Genomic DNA, 16,930 nt, shown 5'->3' with positions numbered 1-16,930 from the left:
CGCCGACCTCCCCTCTCTTCTGCTTCATCCCCCCTGGATCACCTACCTTCGCTGATTTAAGGGGTTGGCAGAGCGTCGATAACACGTCTGGTCAGCCCTACCCCGCTCCCCGTTCGGAATTTCATCGTCTCTTCCTCTTCTTCTTCTGCTTCTTCGACTTTTCGTTTCTTCTCGTCTGCCCCCCCCCCCCGTGTACATATCTTTACACGCGTGCCTCGAGGAACGGACGATTGGGTTACTTCTTCCTCCGCGATACCGATGACACGATCGTTTTGTGACTGTTGGGTTTTGACCTGCGCCCTACGTTTGCTCGAGCGCGAGATCTTCTGGCTTTTGTCGAGTTTGCTGGAGTTCGAGATTTCCTTTGGGATCGTCCAACCATGACTGTGTTACTGCCTTTATAGGACTGCGTATACTTAGGCGGGACAAAAAAATGTATTTTTTAAAAATATTTTACCTCGGTAGTAGTACATTTAACTCTTCTACGCCTCGATCCTTAAATCGTTATTTCAAAATTATGAGGGTGGTAGATCATGTTATTTTGCAATCGGAAGTATTGACATTAAGCGGACCTATTTTTTCATTCGTTTCTTTTTTTCTTTGTTTTCGGAGGGTATACTGGAATTTGTCAACTGAAAACGCGAAAGTCTAATTCATATCAGGGAAACCGCGGATCCTTGCTGATAAAAGTATTACCTGAAAACAGAATTTGACACACTTCTAAAATGAGTGTTGCATCGCTGCCACACTGGGTGTTGAAGGCTTAAATTGTACTGATTGAAAATTTTATTTACAATTCATAAGATTAACGAAGTTACAGCCTGCAATAGATACCTAGTCCAACGATCTGTTACGCGCAGATACAAACTTGAAAGTGTTTTTCTCAAAATGTTGTTTTTAAGAACGGTAACCACAATGATTCCATTTCCTTGAAACTTGTCACAGAGATTCTTGGTATACTTATCCAGTTTTGTGTTGTAGAATTATTTTTAAACATCATAATGATTAGACTGTTGATTTTCTGCATTTATAGTAAATACAGTAAATCCTCGATAAATGTTCGAAGGCTCCACGGCACTGAACATTAAATATTTCATAAATTAATGGCCATATGCGGCTGAAACACATATCATTAGTTTTAGAATTCCCAGCTCTATCATTGTACTAAACCTCATTAAAAAGTCAGCATTATATCTAGGGACCTCTCCTTGTCTGCGTTAGGTTGATTAGCCGAGGAGCCTTCGAACACTGATCGAGGATTTCTTTATCAGAATAGAAAATATATTGGAATAAAAACGTCAGCAGATACGAAGAAAATAAACCGCGTTTTGTTTTATTATGGTTTTTGTAAAATGGACTATAAGAGTAAGAATCTGCATAACAGTCTGCTAATAATATACCAGACCATATACTACTTTTCATTAAATCGAAACGAAACTTCATAATTTTTTCAGAAAAAATATAATGACATCATAGACAATGCTTTTTTTAAGGTTTGCTCAAACTGCTATCAAGCTATTAAGATATAGATTCAACAGTAGGTTATGTAAAATACACAAAAATAAATATATAAGTTCACTTACGTATATGTCAATACTTATGCATATGTATTTCCTATTCACGAAGCAAAATACATAATAAATAATAAATTATTTCATTATACATATATATTTTAGATTAAAATTACAATCTAAGTATGAAATCACTTTTCAATCATTTTATCTTAACAAATGTGCCTGACATAGTTACCTACATTTTTATTCATATATGCAGACGTGAACACGACTTTTGCATCAAGCAATATTGCACATTGTATGGAAATATCTGGCCGATATTGTCGGATAAAGTCGCGGCAATCGAAAAAAATGTATATCCATTAATATGCTAATTCCTTTACTAAGGTAATCCTCAACGATATACACTCGAATTTTTCTAACTCCTTCGATAAGCCTCTCTATCGACGACCTGCACAAATAATTTCCATTAAGGCGTCGATTTGAACTTTAGATATCAGATTGCGCAAAATGGTAATCACGTATCGACGCTGTAATTATTTCTGTGTTTCAATGCGTAAAATATGTGTTGCTCATCATATATCAAAGTTCACCTCGTACGCAACATCCAATTCCTTTGTGTCTTGAACGGAAACTTATAAGTAAATATTATGTACCGCATCACGGAGTTTAGCATTAGAAAAATAGAAGAAGACCGCCTGTGTCAATTTTTAATGTAACTTTTATAGAATAATAACTTATTATTGGATAAATATGAAACTTCAGATTGCAATCGATCATTCTTTGCGCAAAGGTACTTCATACTAGACGATTTTATAATCGTTTAGTACAAAATGGCAGACGTCGAAATTTAAGTGACCAATTTTCATTTCAAGAAACGCTCATTTTTCGACAGTCAAATAAAAACTAAACAATTGAAAAATGAAATCCTCCGATTTGGGACTAAACTTTTACAGCTAAACTAAGATCTCAACACTTTAAACGGATCTGTTTAGCGGTTTAAGATTAATCACGGTCACCGTCTTTAAAAATTTCATTTGGCGAAGAACGCGTTTAAAATTTATATAAATTTTTGTTTTACTTACATGAAGTTATTTATTCCAGGCCCATACAGTAGACTTTTTGTGGTACTGGTCACTTCCAAAAATCAATTTAATGCTGCCGTGTGTTTCAAAATTTCTAACCACCGGGGAGCATTTAATATAAAATATAATACAAAATGTTTCATTCAGAAATGATTTACGAAATTTTTATTCCACTGAAAAAAGAAAGAAGATTTCCTAAAGCTATCGCGTCCTATCGTGTGTCAGTTTCTCTTTTCGCGTGATTCGCCGGATAAATAAATAACTAACAGCCTGTACATGTTTTTGCGCAAGCGATCCCGGGTATAACGTCTCCATACTGGGCAGAACGAAGTTGTACTTGCCGATATACGATCGGCGGATGCTCACGCAGAAGGTGGCCACCCACAATTCCGCAGGCGTGTATCGTTTAACAGCTGCACCAGGGGCCACGTGCGAATGGGTTTGCATCGACGCCAGCCTCGGCGCTTAACTTGATTTATATTAGAGTGACCAACCATGAGTCGGCATGGAAGCAGAGTTCGGTGGAACTTGTGAATCCGAGTCGACTTTGCGATGGGAGAAAAGAGTACATACAGTAGAACGTCGAATATTGGAAACTCCTGAATACAGATTATTGAAACACAGAGTCAGTGGGCAAAGATGATATTGTTTCATTTATTTTTATTGATAGAAGAAATTGTCGATCTCCTAGATTAAGTACCTGAAAAACCGTTTGTCAGATGGATTTGTCTCCCTATTATTTAGAGTTTAGAGGAAAATTATTCAAATGCTATTTTAAGTAGAGTGTATGCTATACGGTTTGAATAAAATAGTAGTTTTAGTGGGAGGGATAATATTTTTTTATAATATGGATTATATAATATTTTTATTTGATAACGTGATGCATAAAAGGAAGTATTTTAAGCTTGTATTTTAAACTTTCAGATATATTATGAGAGTGCAAATAGGGCGAGGAAAGAAATAATATTATAATGCTAGAAACTATAAAATGACAAACAATATATTGGAAAAAGATTTATAATTGTATGTATATGTATGGAATGTTATCACTATTTTCAGAAAGTTTATTTCCAACGTTACGAGTAAAGTGAAAGCAAATTAGAATAAATATAGTATTCTAAAATGAAGCTGTACTGTTTTGAGTGTCGTTCAAAGACAATACTGTTCTTATATAATATTTCAATAACTTATTTCAACCAAGAAACTATTTGATTTTTATACTTATACGCAGTATTAGACAGTGAAATAGACTATTTACTAATATATATTTTACCCAGCTCTGTACATGACAGACTTTCATTATTCCACTGTGGGTTTTTATCAAATCACATTTTATGAAGTAATTTATGAAGACAGGAGTAAAAAATAAAAAGATTCTTTTAGGAATTTTCGTGGATTAAAAGTAAAATGAGAAATATAGAAAAATTGACGGAACTCTTGTCTGTTACTGTTCCTATATGCTGTAAATGTACAATATAAAATCAGTAGTCTAATGACCATCAGTTAACAATATTATATTTAAGATAATATTAGGATAAACTGATATTTCATGGACTAATGTGTACGGTACAATTTTTCTTAACTATCACATTTGTTTACAAGAGAGTGAAAAATAAAAAAACGTATTATAGTATTCGTCATTGTTCTTCAATATCCTACGTCGTCTGTATTCAACGTAAAGTTGGGAAGACGTTGAATTTAAACAGTATTATCAACTCGAAAACTATTAACAATATATGAAATGGATTACTCACAGGTACTCTTAATACAATAATTTGTGTTTCTATTTTATTTATTTATTACTGTAAACCATCTGTAGTCTATACAGTTGCGATAATGTACATTTCATGATAATTTAACAATAGGTACTATATTATTGTAGTATTATACAAACGAATACTGTATCTCATTATTCACTCTTTTTAGTTTATGTGAAAGTGTATTTTAGTTTTAAAATGCTTCTGGAAGTTATAAGTAACTCATAATGCCTCAACACTTTTATGCGTTTAAAAGTATACTGATTTGTCGGGTAATGCTTTTGTTTGAGTGAGGATCATTAAAGTAAAATATTATATAAATTCTATTTTGTTTAACAATATGACATATGTTGACAGAGTACCTTTTTAATAACGTATGTATAGTAACGTAGTTGAAGCTGTTCCCGTGCTGTTTCGGGTTTTAAGTATCAGCTACGTCCGATAGCGCGCCACCCATATAGTTTTATCAAGGTCCCGACGACCCATTGATACTAACGTGTGTTTTAAAATTATCATCAATTTAAGGGTGTCCAACACCTGTACTATAAATCTCAGGCCTCTAATTCCAGATTCCTAATTGCTGAGTGATTAATTAACACGTTCACTGCGATATGGAATGTAAACTGCCGGCTAAAAGTTTCAAACCACGTGATAACATTCACTAAAATTATATTCTTCTCAAACTTCTTTAATCGTGTTCATTATATCTATTTAAATTGAATTTCTACTGAAGAAATTCTTATTTTTCTTACATCACAAATTAATTCGACGCTTCTGATTGACATTAGGCATGTGTCCCATGTTTATTTTGGATTGTGTAAGCCGGAGTAAAAAATGTATAAGGATCATGATTTTGGGTCAAATTTGATCTGACGAACAATCAGATTGAATTATGATAAATTGTCTTAAGAAATGGATCGAATCTTGTTTCGTCAGAAATGCATTGCGAATTAGATTTACCTATACTCAAGTAATATGTTAACTGACAAGACGTGGTTACTGTGTCCTGCCCACGGCATCGAAGAAAAATTTTCAATGAAATTTTGAATGAAATGTTGCAATGAAAACAGTACTATTAGTCGATGGTAAGTCACAGGTGTATGGATATTTTTTTCTAATGCAAGATGTCCACAGATTGTACATGCAAAAATAAATCGAAAAGAAAGAATAACATTTTTCTACTTAAGTCTTCGTTTTCGAAAAAAGCTGAGTTTGAAAATCCGTCAGGTACCCCTGTTTAAATGCAAATTTGGAGATATGGAACATCTGTTTCTGCTTGTGTTTGTATTATTACACATGACCAATGTCAGTAATAACAGGAAGCAAATGTTCTTTAACATGGGTTAAACAATACAAACAGAAGTTCCATACCTCGAAACATTTTAAATGAAAAAAATATTATTTTCTCTTTTCGACTTAATTTTGCATGCAGAATCACCATCCGGCCGGTTGTACCACGATTTTGGATCACTCTGTATAAATAGCGTCATCTTCATACCCAATGGATCCACGGACCAAACGTCCAGCGTCAGATGAACGCACCATCGTCAGCCTCCGCGTTTTCTCGTCACAGCTATTAATTGGCCACCGATATCCTTCCATTTCACCGATTCATCACCGGTAATCGTAATTCACCTCTAATCCCGGTAGACAATTAAAACATTCCCCGGCGATGGCACCGTGATTTAACGTCCGACGAAAGAATGAGCGAGTAAATTACAATACGCCTCCTGTCCCCGGATGTGACACTTTGAACGAGCAAAAGTCGCGCGACGCGGCTCACGTTGGCCCCTGATTGGCGGAACGGCGGGGCCTGTACGGGGCCCGTGCGCTCGCGCGCGCGCAAGAACGCACACGCGTGTGCCTGGCTCGTTTGGCAGTGTTACTAGCCCACGAAATACGGACGGGCGGACAGGATGACGGACGACAGGACGCCCTGGGCAACCGAGTGGAGACTTCTCGCGACACAAGCTCATACTCGCCCACGTGTATGAGCCTTTAAACTCGGCCACCTCCACCTTCTTCTTCCACGTTTCCTCCTTTGACGCGTCGTCCTCTCCTTTCTTCGCCCCTTCTACAGGGGCCGCTTGGTACCCCTCCTAATTCAGCCCCTTTTGGTTCCTTTGTTGCTTTTTTTGTTATTGTGATTCTTCTACCCTTCTGGGTACAGTAATGGTCGAAAATACACTGCTGAAAGCAATTAGATAGAGTGAAGAACATATGATCGTTTTTCAAGATTTTTCGAAATATTTGGAGCACTATATGATTTGTAGGTAAAGCCAGAATGCCCTGTGTGCTGTTTAGGGCTATGGAAATAGCCTAATTTATTTGGCCTAACTGTATTTCAAATGATTTTACTAGATTACGTTGTTCTATGTAACATCTACTAACTTAGGTAGACTTAAGTTATGACTTATGTTTATACCTCAATTATTTATGTTCAGGATACATCTAAAGAAATAAAATAAATGTGATTTTAAACGTTTCCTATATTAAAACGACCTATGATGTAAAAACATGGACGACACAGAAAGAAAATGATAAAGCCTGATTTTTCTCGGATGTCTGAATATGTTAGTTAGGACAATTAAGATAAGGAGGGCAGTATTGCATACAATCTTCGAAACGTTTCTTTACAGAAATACAAGTAGGTGTTGTTAGGCTTAATATTGTGGGAGCGAGATGCCAATTTAGCAAACCTATAAGCACTTAGTTTGTTTCTTTCGCTTGGTGGGTGCAGTAGTACTGCCCACATTAACAATCTTCTAATTTCTTTTGAGCTGTGTAATAGCCTTGTTTTGAACAGTATTTTTTATTCCAACTTTGTGTAGAACTTTTTGTACAATAATATTGTTGTTTCAATTGGGAACTGATAGAAGGAATATAGATTATGCAGGATGGTCTTAAAGTAAGGGGTCAAAGTTTATGAATATATTCTACCGATCAGAATGATAGAAATAATTAAAGTTATAAAAAACGGAGACTTGCAAATGATTACTTCTAGAATACAGCGTTTTCAAGGATTCTATTGAAGGAAGTGTTTGTATTGGTTTGCACAGTGGAGTGGATTAGTTCATGAATTGCTAAGCACGTATAAGAGTTTATTCATTCAAACAATTTCATTACGTTATACGTTATGCGATTGTGAAGATCTTCTAAAGTCTCAATCATTCTTCGATACGCAAGTTGCTCGAGAATATATTCTCTGATAAGAAACTATGGAACGTTGCGTCTAGAAACTCAAGTATTTGATATAGCATAGAATGTTTTTTTTTACTACGATGAGTAGGATACACTCATAAAGTTCAGTCCCTTATTTTAAGATCATACTGTATTACAGTTTTAAGGTTCAGTTATTAGGGCTTTAAGTGTTTAGTCTTTGTTAAAATTATTATCAATAACCTGTTACTCCAATAATCTCTGTTGTGGCTTTTGTAAGGGTGTTAAAACTGAAAGTAAACTTTTCTAATGTAAAATAGTCTAAAGAATAGAATACATATATTTAATCATGCTACGGATTTTATATACTTCTGTGATACGTATAACATCGTATTGAGGAATAATTTCATGTTATTTTTCTTGAACTTTGGGGATGTTTTTCAAAATGGACATTGTATTGGTTCAAAACAATCAAAGGCTGTAGTACGTTTAATGAACATAGCAATCTTTCTAAGTTCCATGTTTTTATATTGCTCTAAGTTGACCAAATTTGTTATTGTCCTGTATTTACCTACTACGTGTAATACTATACTAATAAATGCTCTGTAACGCTTATGTGAAAAATTTCCGTTTTATTAGGAACCAGTGATTTTTAAGCAAACATTAAATGCTTAAGCGAAAAAGCAATGAATTGTACAAAACATTTTTCAGTGCGTGTACTTACGAAGCATGTAGAATATTCGTCCGACTTGGAGCACTAAGAAAAAGCAAATCGTCGTTCTTATTTATGATACACAGCCCGCTATCCCTGCGCCGATTTCTCTGTTTCTTCTTTTAGAGCCTTCTTCTTGCGGCCAGCCGCAAGTATTCTCGACAACGAGCAGCCATCGCCATCGTTGTCTAAAGGATATTCAGGAACTGCGTCAAGGGGATCATGGTCAGCCGCATAAGCGACCTCTTGTCATACGTTACAACTTGCGGTCGCTCTTTGCTATTCAAATCGTGTATTGTAAATTATATTTACATCCGATGACAATTGTCGATTTTTATGAATACATCCAATATTTGAAATTCGAGAACCTTTCTTAACACTAGAACTACCGACGATAAACTTGCATCTATTTCTATCGGACCGATAAACATGACAAACTGTTGAAAATATACAAGTTTACAAATTATCTCATTTCTTCATTTATATGTTCCAATAGAAGTTGCAAAAGATTTTAATCATCGTTATAAGAGTTCACTAACCAGTCATTTTAGCTACTCCGGTAGTTCTAGTGTTGTAAAATATTCTTAGTAATTTACATTGCATTTTTAAGATTATGTATAAATTTAATTACTTCATTTATGTATTTGAACAGTTAAACACTGCATTAATTAAGAAACAAAAGTTTATAAACGAGACTTCTATTCTTGTATGATTTGTGTCGCCGTAAAATCGGAAAGGGATAAATTCCTTATCTAGATACAAACTCCTCTCGATTATCGTCCCGAACTCGCGTCCGCACCGGGACGATAATCTTATAGGGAGAAATGCTTCAGACTTTCATAAATTCGTTTTTTGCCCGAAGCCCGAGCCTCGACAACAAAAGTTGAGGTACAACAAATTGCGCTTGACAGGTTCCACGGCCTTCATCGCCAGTAGTGGGGATAACGCCTGACAATAATCGTGTAGAACAAGCCAGACGATAATCGAGAGGAGTCTGTAAAGAGTTTCGAGTAGTGAATAAAAAATGAGATAGTAGTCTTTTAGAGAATTTTAACTATAAAATGAAATAATATTTTATTTTACGCACCAGAAGACAACAGGACACAAAATACTTTTCAACGAAACTAAAGTAATAGCAAAGACCAAAGGATACTTTCCCAGAAAATACCGGGAAACGTTGGAAATACAAAAACACCCTAATAACATCAACAGGAATACAGGACACCACCTGAATCCAATCTGGAGCTGCCTCCTCCCGGTTTTTTAATCGTTCAGCTGACCAATTAAAAGTCGATTTTGATTGGTAAGCAATGAATCGGAACGTAACCAAGCTCCAATATATTAGAGGAGCACCACAAGACATACACCTCTATCAGTGTGTCTTCGACCCCCTGATGAAGCTAGCTGCAGTGCTTGCGAAACGTTGGGAAAACAATTCCACAACGACACGGGTTACACCCGAAAGCCTCAACAGTGAGAACTGTATGATGCCGGGCCGTAAACGCCTCAAATCTCTATTTAACACATTGTTTACTGGAGACGTGAATCTGTGTGTTTTATATTTAACCACTTGCCTTACAACATCGAGTCAGACACGTGATCACGATTTTATACTGCATTTACTACACATGTACATTATTCGGATCTTTGAATCGACGTGAAATACTGTTCCGCTGGTATTATTATTTAAGGTTTCGAATAACTCTAACACTTGCCATAAGAATAGAATTCCTTGTGTGTCTGGGAAAATATTAACGATAAAGTAATTCTTGAGTGTGGTGTCATAAAAGAAATCATATGACAAGGGGTTAAAGCGTTGATAACGGGTGACGGTAATTCACATCTGCTACATATTATGCGTTATCGTATCAGATCATTTTGCTTAATAACGAAGGGATAGTCAAACATGGAGCACCAGTCTATTGAATACTGCGTGAAAATTTTCGCAGGTGTAACGTTACACGTACCATGTGATGTTGGAAGTGATACAAAAAATAACAATAGTTCCACTAATGATAGTAATTTTTAATAAAATTTTAATAGAAGCCCTGATGATATGTTATACTTAATAAATTTTTAACACTATTTTTAACATATTCACGAATTTACTATATAATTTCCGGTAATATATGTATAAGAATTCACACTAGAGTTACTAAAGCATTCAAAATGACTGTGTCGTAAATTCTTATAAAAATGATTACAAATTTCATGACGGTGCATTTTCTGAGATCCTTCGCAAATCTTATTACAACTCAGATAGCAGATGCCACCCAATGACGCCTTGAAGACGGCTTATAGGCGCCTTAGATCTAAAATGGACGTCTTCAAGGCGTCATGTGCTACGTGGAAATATATCTGAGAAGTTTTTTAATTTTTCGATTTGCATAGTTTCAACGAGTTGTCCTTTTTCAATGCGATCGAAACAGACACACCACCATCTTCAGTTTTTTTAAACATTTGGCAGCGTACCGTCGACAGTGTGTTAATTAAAAAGTAATTTACATAAATCAATCCCATATTTCAATTTTGCAAGGAGTTTACATTGTAGAAATCTCGCTGTGATTAATTTGTGAGTGATTTGCGGGTTAATTTGAAACAAGATCAGAAACGAGGAAGTATCATTACGTGAGAAGCGAAAGAGTGAAGCGGCCTGAGAAGGCACACGGCGCCAACTCTTGTTTCCCTCTAATTGCTTCGGCCTTCTCGCCCCTTTCTTTCGTCCTCCCTGTTCGTTCCGCCTTTTCTTGCTTACTAAATGACCGAGTTAGTAACGGAATGGGAAGTAAACGTGAAATGTATGAACCATGGAGAACAGCGGGGCAGTAACTCAAGCGAAACACGCGTATTCGTTTCTGTGAGTACTGCGAAGGCTGTTTGTAAAGTTTACGACGGCTTACCATTTGACCCCTCTACAGTCTTTCGGCTGTCAGTGAAATTTTGTTCGCCTTCTGTTCCATAAGTGAATTGACTCGCCTTTGGGAAACCGTAGACGATTTTATTAAGTCGGAAATGTATTATTTGAACAAAGTAAAATTATGCGTTTTATGGCAATCATAATTTACTTATATATACTTTTATATACATTGAAATTAATTATTTTCCACTTATATATATTTACTGTAAATGACTCATCTTTGAATAGTCAACTTTTTAATAATTAGTAGACTTTAAATGGAGTTGTATCTTTAATAGTTTGAGCAAAATTTATGGTTTAATTCATTAATGGGTATACTTAACCAATCGAACTTGTGAACTGTACTCAGTTTTATTTTACCTCCAGTGTCTTGTTACATTTATGAAAACTGAATTTGACTTTGCCATTGCTTACTAATTGTTGAATACAAACTGTGATACGTTTTGGGACATGTATCATACATAATTTCTGAATATATGTATACGTAAGAATTTTTATATCTTGTGCTATTTTATCTTTTCTTTATTTTTACAGAAAAAATTACCTTTAACCCCTTACCTTAAGATCCTTTTAACGAGTTCGCTCACCAGGATTGCTTTATTATTAATACTTTCCCAGATGCAAAATTCATTCCATCTTCATCGTAAATTTACACTTACTCTAACAAATAAATATTAAAACCAAGAAAACAGTATTTCACTTCGACTTAACAAAAGTGAACAATATTCATGTTCATTAATCTGAGCTTGAAATCTCCATGCGACAAGGGCAACATAGTAAAAGATACCTATAAACATGATATTACAGCTTGATGAAACCAGAAGATTTTAATTCACAATTTTTCTAATGAATTTTCACATGTTCAATTTATTTATTTTAAAAGTAGCGAAACTACATTTAAGAATTTTCTGTGAAAATTACACCGTACTGTATGCATTTGAAGTACATTTAAATATATAGAGAACAATAAAATAAATAAAATAATTAATTTACATTGAATCTAACAGATGAATTGATGAATATGATTAATTCCGGAAAAACAAAATATTGAAAATTCATTAAAGTAAAACAATTAATTGAAAGATTAATTTACGTTATTCTAAACAGTTTGAATTTCCATAAACATCCACGTTTTAGTAGTAACTATTTCCAAAACATATAATCATCTTATCTTTGCTATACATATAATACCATTGGTACAAGTTCATTATAAATAATTTAATAAAGTTATTAAGAAAAAAGAAATTGTCTTCCATACATTAGAACAAATCGCCACAAGAGTTGCAAACACTGTATCAAAGAAATCTTCGTTCTCGCCGCGCAAGACAATTTCTTACTTCGAGTGTTTCCCAGCACTCGAGCAAAGATTACAAAGTTTATCGCAAACCTGAACCTCTCACGCTTCAACCAGGGGTAAAATTTTTAGCGCAACGAAAATACAGACAATGTCGTCTATTTTGCGATACGTTCCGCTTCGATCTCAAATTACACGGGTGTGCGGTAATTCGAAAAATACCGCGAAAGACAAACGAACCACCCTCGCGAACGCGCGCACGCAGAATATGCGCGGGAATCCTTGAAAAGGAATGCGTCCGCCGAAAAAATCCACTCGCATGTTATTACGATATTACGTCTTTAAGATAACAGAGGACTGCTGTAATATCAGTACAAAACGACTGTAAAATCTGGAAGGGTTCCTTCCAGCCTGCCCCTGACACCTTTCACAGCCGTGCACACGATCCGACTACTTATTATATTACCGATATATACCCCCGGTTCGCTATGTTTCATCAGTTTATTATTTCACGCGTACGCGTGTATATGGCATTCTAGCTGGTCCTTAAGCTCGGTTCACACTATTGCAGTGTATTTTTCGCTGGTTGGAAATTAATTCGATTATTTTCCGGGATTATGCATTTCAAGTTTGTACAGTTGTCAGTAATTTCTTGAGACGAGATGAGATAGCAGTGTTATAAAGTCTGATCTATTTACTGAGAATTTTAGCGAATGAATTTTAAATCAATAGGAAACTTTTCGTTTTTTGAACTACAAAATGTTTTAGTTCAATTAGAAATTAGGAAAATGCTGAATGCATTCGATATGCATTCAAAGATTTATGTGTGAAGAGGATGCTTTGTTGTTACTGATTAAACAGTAGTACATCAAAGAGATTCTAAACAGCGATTGTCGACGACGTTCTTTCTGTAATCCGATTTTATATCGATATATCGATTTAACGGGTTGCACGATTGCGACTTCAATTTATGACCATAGATTCATTAGCGACCATGTTTGAATAATTCTAATGATGACCACATTATACTGAAGTTTGTATACTTAAGAAATAAAAATTTGAAGTCACCCCTATCTACTCAATGTATTTAGAAGAAATGCTGGGATGAAGAAAATTAGCAACATAAGGTCAAGACAGTGGTGCACGATCATTAATAGAATATTGATATTAAAATATTACACTAACGTTATACAGCCGTATAATCAAATCGTCCGTATAACCATATAATGATAGAATAATTGAATGATTCAAAAGTGAAATGAATAAACGAATGGATGAATACATGATGAAATGATGAAACGATGAAATAATGGAATGATGGAATGATGGAATGATGGAATGATGGAATGATGGAATGATGGAATGATGGAATGATGGAATGATGGAATGATGGAATGAGGGAATGATGGAATGATGGAATGACGGAATGACGGAATGATGGAATGATGGAATGATGGAATGATGGAATGATGGAATGATGGAATGACGGAATGATGGAATGACGGAATGATGGAATGATGGAATGATGGAATGATGGAATTATGGAATGATTGAATGATGGAAGAATTAGGGGTTGAAGGTAAAATGATTAAATTTGTAGTTTGGTAAAATTTGAGTCTTAAAACAAGGCGATTGAGACAGGAATAATTTAAAATATGGAAGGATAAAGAGTGATGTTAGTAAACAAGGATGCACATACATATATGTAGTAGTATCCACTTCTTATCGTCTATCTTCTGTCCGAGTATGATCATGGATGGTCAAAGACCAGAAACTAGCAAGAGGGAGTTCGTGTCTGAGAACCAGAAGAGAACTGAAAATTTTTAATTGTGTTGCTGCTATTTATATTCTATGGTACACAACCAATGGAGGCTTACGTAGGCAAATGCGCAAAAATTACACAGGATCTAGAGATCGAGCGATTCAGAAACTATTTTTCGATAAATTAAATATTTCAGGCAATGTAATAGTTATAACAGTTACATCTTCGGGGGATGTCGTTAAATATTCCCTAGGCTGTTTTGTGATTAGAATTGTTATTAATTATAACCAATTGAACTTGAATGGAGGATGATATGTAAGATTGTATTGTAATAATCTTTCACAATGAATAAGTTAAGTTACACAACGTTACTACAACGAACTATGAGTTAACGTTTATAAGGAATGTTAACTGTTTATTAACATATTTAAGTGAGATTTAATAGAGAATTTCTTAAGTTCTCTTTTAAACAATACCAAAAGTTTTCATGATTTAATCTTCCTTTTGGAAACGTCACTTTAATAGCAACATTTTCTTCAATGTATGGCAGAATCAACTTTTTCTTTACGTTTTTAACTGATTTTTACATAACTATTTAGATACTAAACTTGTATAGTCTGATACTTACTAAAATACTCTTAATACAACGTTACGTGTTTTAATTCTTACACAAATATTCATTGAACAATATTTAGCTAAAATTGAAGTAGAATTGTTAAACTACATATGTATATTACTTTATTCTTATATATAAGCAACATAAATATATTATTCGTATAGAACATTGCGCAGAGGTTAAGAAATCACAAAGTATCAATGGCAATATTTACTACATAATCTTATAATTACTCAGTATATTTGCACTGCAATGGTATAAATTCAAATTCAATGTCTAGTAACTTATCACATTCAGATTTTTATCAATGTAGATAACTTACTTCATCGATCTCTTTAATTTTAAATATCATTAAGAATTTAATCCGAATAATCTAGTATAAATTATTATAATCCATATTTATATACTAAATAATTATAAAACCTCCATATATTATAATAGGATATCTATGTATTAAATTATTATAAAATATTGTAAAAATTCTATTAATCAGTTTTGTCGTTTTACTGTCTGTTTACTGATAATATATCGTCAAATTCGACGTAAGAGAATTCACATTTCAGACAACACTAAGCTCCTCTGTATTACAGAAACGGGAATCATGTGAAACGACCCTTAAGCTCGTTGCCGACGTACATACGATCCGACTACTTATTACGTTACCAATATATCCCTTCGCCTTTACTCGTTACATTACTTCATTGATTTACACCTTTTACAGTTTATTCTCTCGTTGCCCCGTCGGGGGATTGGGCTGGAACATGATATTTGCTTCGCCTCCTATTGAAATATCGTCGGGCATAGTTAACCTCTTAAGTCAGTACAGTGAATATATTCACCGTGACAAGCGGCTCATCGTGTGCATAAACTCACTTAAGAGGCTCAACCGGCCACGAACTATTGTCTTTTTACGAAAGCACCTTCCGCGCCGTACAGGATCCTTTAACTCTATCGAGCTTTTATACTACCACCTGATAAAGTGGGAAAATTATTTGACCAAATAATTTTTGTTATTGGTCGGTTGAAATACTCTATACTCGGTTAAGGTTCAGCTATTATAGAGTTCTGTATACAAAATTAATTAAAAAATAAAAAGCTTGATTACCTCGACAATATTTCGTATGTGGTTCTCGAACGCCTTAAACTTTAACTGCAAATAAAAAAATTTAAGAGCTATTATTTTCATAATTACAAACCTTGCATTAAACTGCTACACAAGAGATGTAAATGTTACTGTATTTTTACTTGTAAACCTTGCACTACACTTTCAAATAAAAAATTTATAATTCGTTGTACTTGTAACTATTGTATGTATACTACATATCATCTTATTAAAGAAATAAGTAGATTTCTCATTCGCACATGTAGCCAGTCCTTAGCTTTCTACATTTTTTTTCCTTTCTTTCCCTCTTTTCTGTTTCTTGGAATAACACTGTATTGTGTGGTAAAGTCGAATTATTGTTATTATTTTTACATATGTACATTCCATAATGTATGTATTATGTGTTTGCTTATGTTCAGTCCATATTTCCTTCACCTATCAGAATATCATTAAGAATAATTAAATTATCTAAGCAGATTCTCACGGCGAAGGTGACTTCCAATACAAAATGAAAATTTTCGTTTTGTACTGGATAAAGAATTATTGTCCGCTCAGTTTTCAAAGAAGCAATAAAGCTAAGATAGTAATGAGTTTTCAGCATGAAATAAAACTTATTCAATGACATAAACCTCCAAAAATGGGCAATATTATTTCATTAGTATTCTTTCTTTGTACTTGTAATTTATTATTATGAATTTTCTACTGGAAGGTACTTTATGTTTCTTTCTTTTCTTATAATAAACTAATGTTTTATATTTAAATCTTCTAATGAAACCTTGCAATAAAAAACCAATACGTTTAATGAATTTGATGTATAAACAACTGTTCTTGTACATATTTTAACATATTTTAATTTAATTTTGTGTTCATTATGTAACTTTGCTTCTACAAATTTACTTGAAATTTATGAATGAAATCTTGTCAACCATACAAAAACTTTCTCTATAAAAGAATTATTGTATTACCATTCTGCAGTAAAAAACCACTAATCCGTTTTCGAAAAAATATAATT

This window comes from Dufourea novaeangliae, unplaced genomic scaffold (assembly GCF_001272555.1).
Source record: "Dufourea novaeangliae isolate 0120121106 unplaced genomic scaffold, ASM127255v1 scaffold434, whole genome shotgun sequence".
Taxonomy (NCBI): domain Eukaryota; kingdom Metazoa; phylum Arthropoda; class Insecta; order Hymenoptera; family Halictidae; genus Dufourea; species Dufourea novaeangliae.
This window is presented reverse-complemented; position numbering follows the sequence as displayed.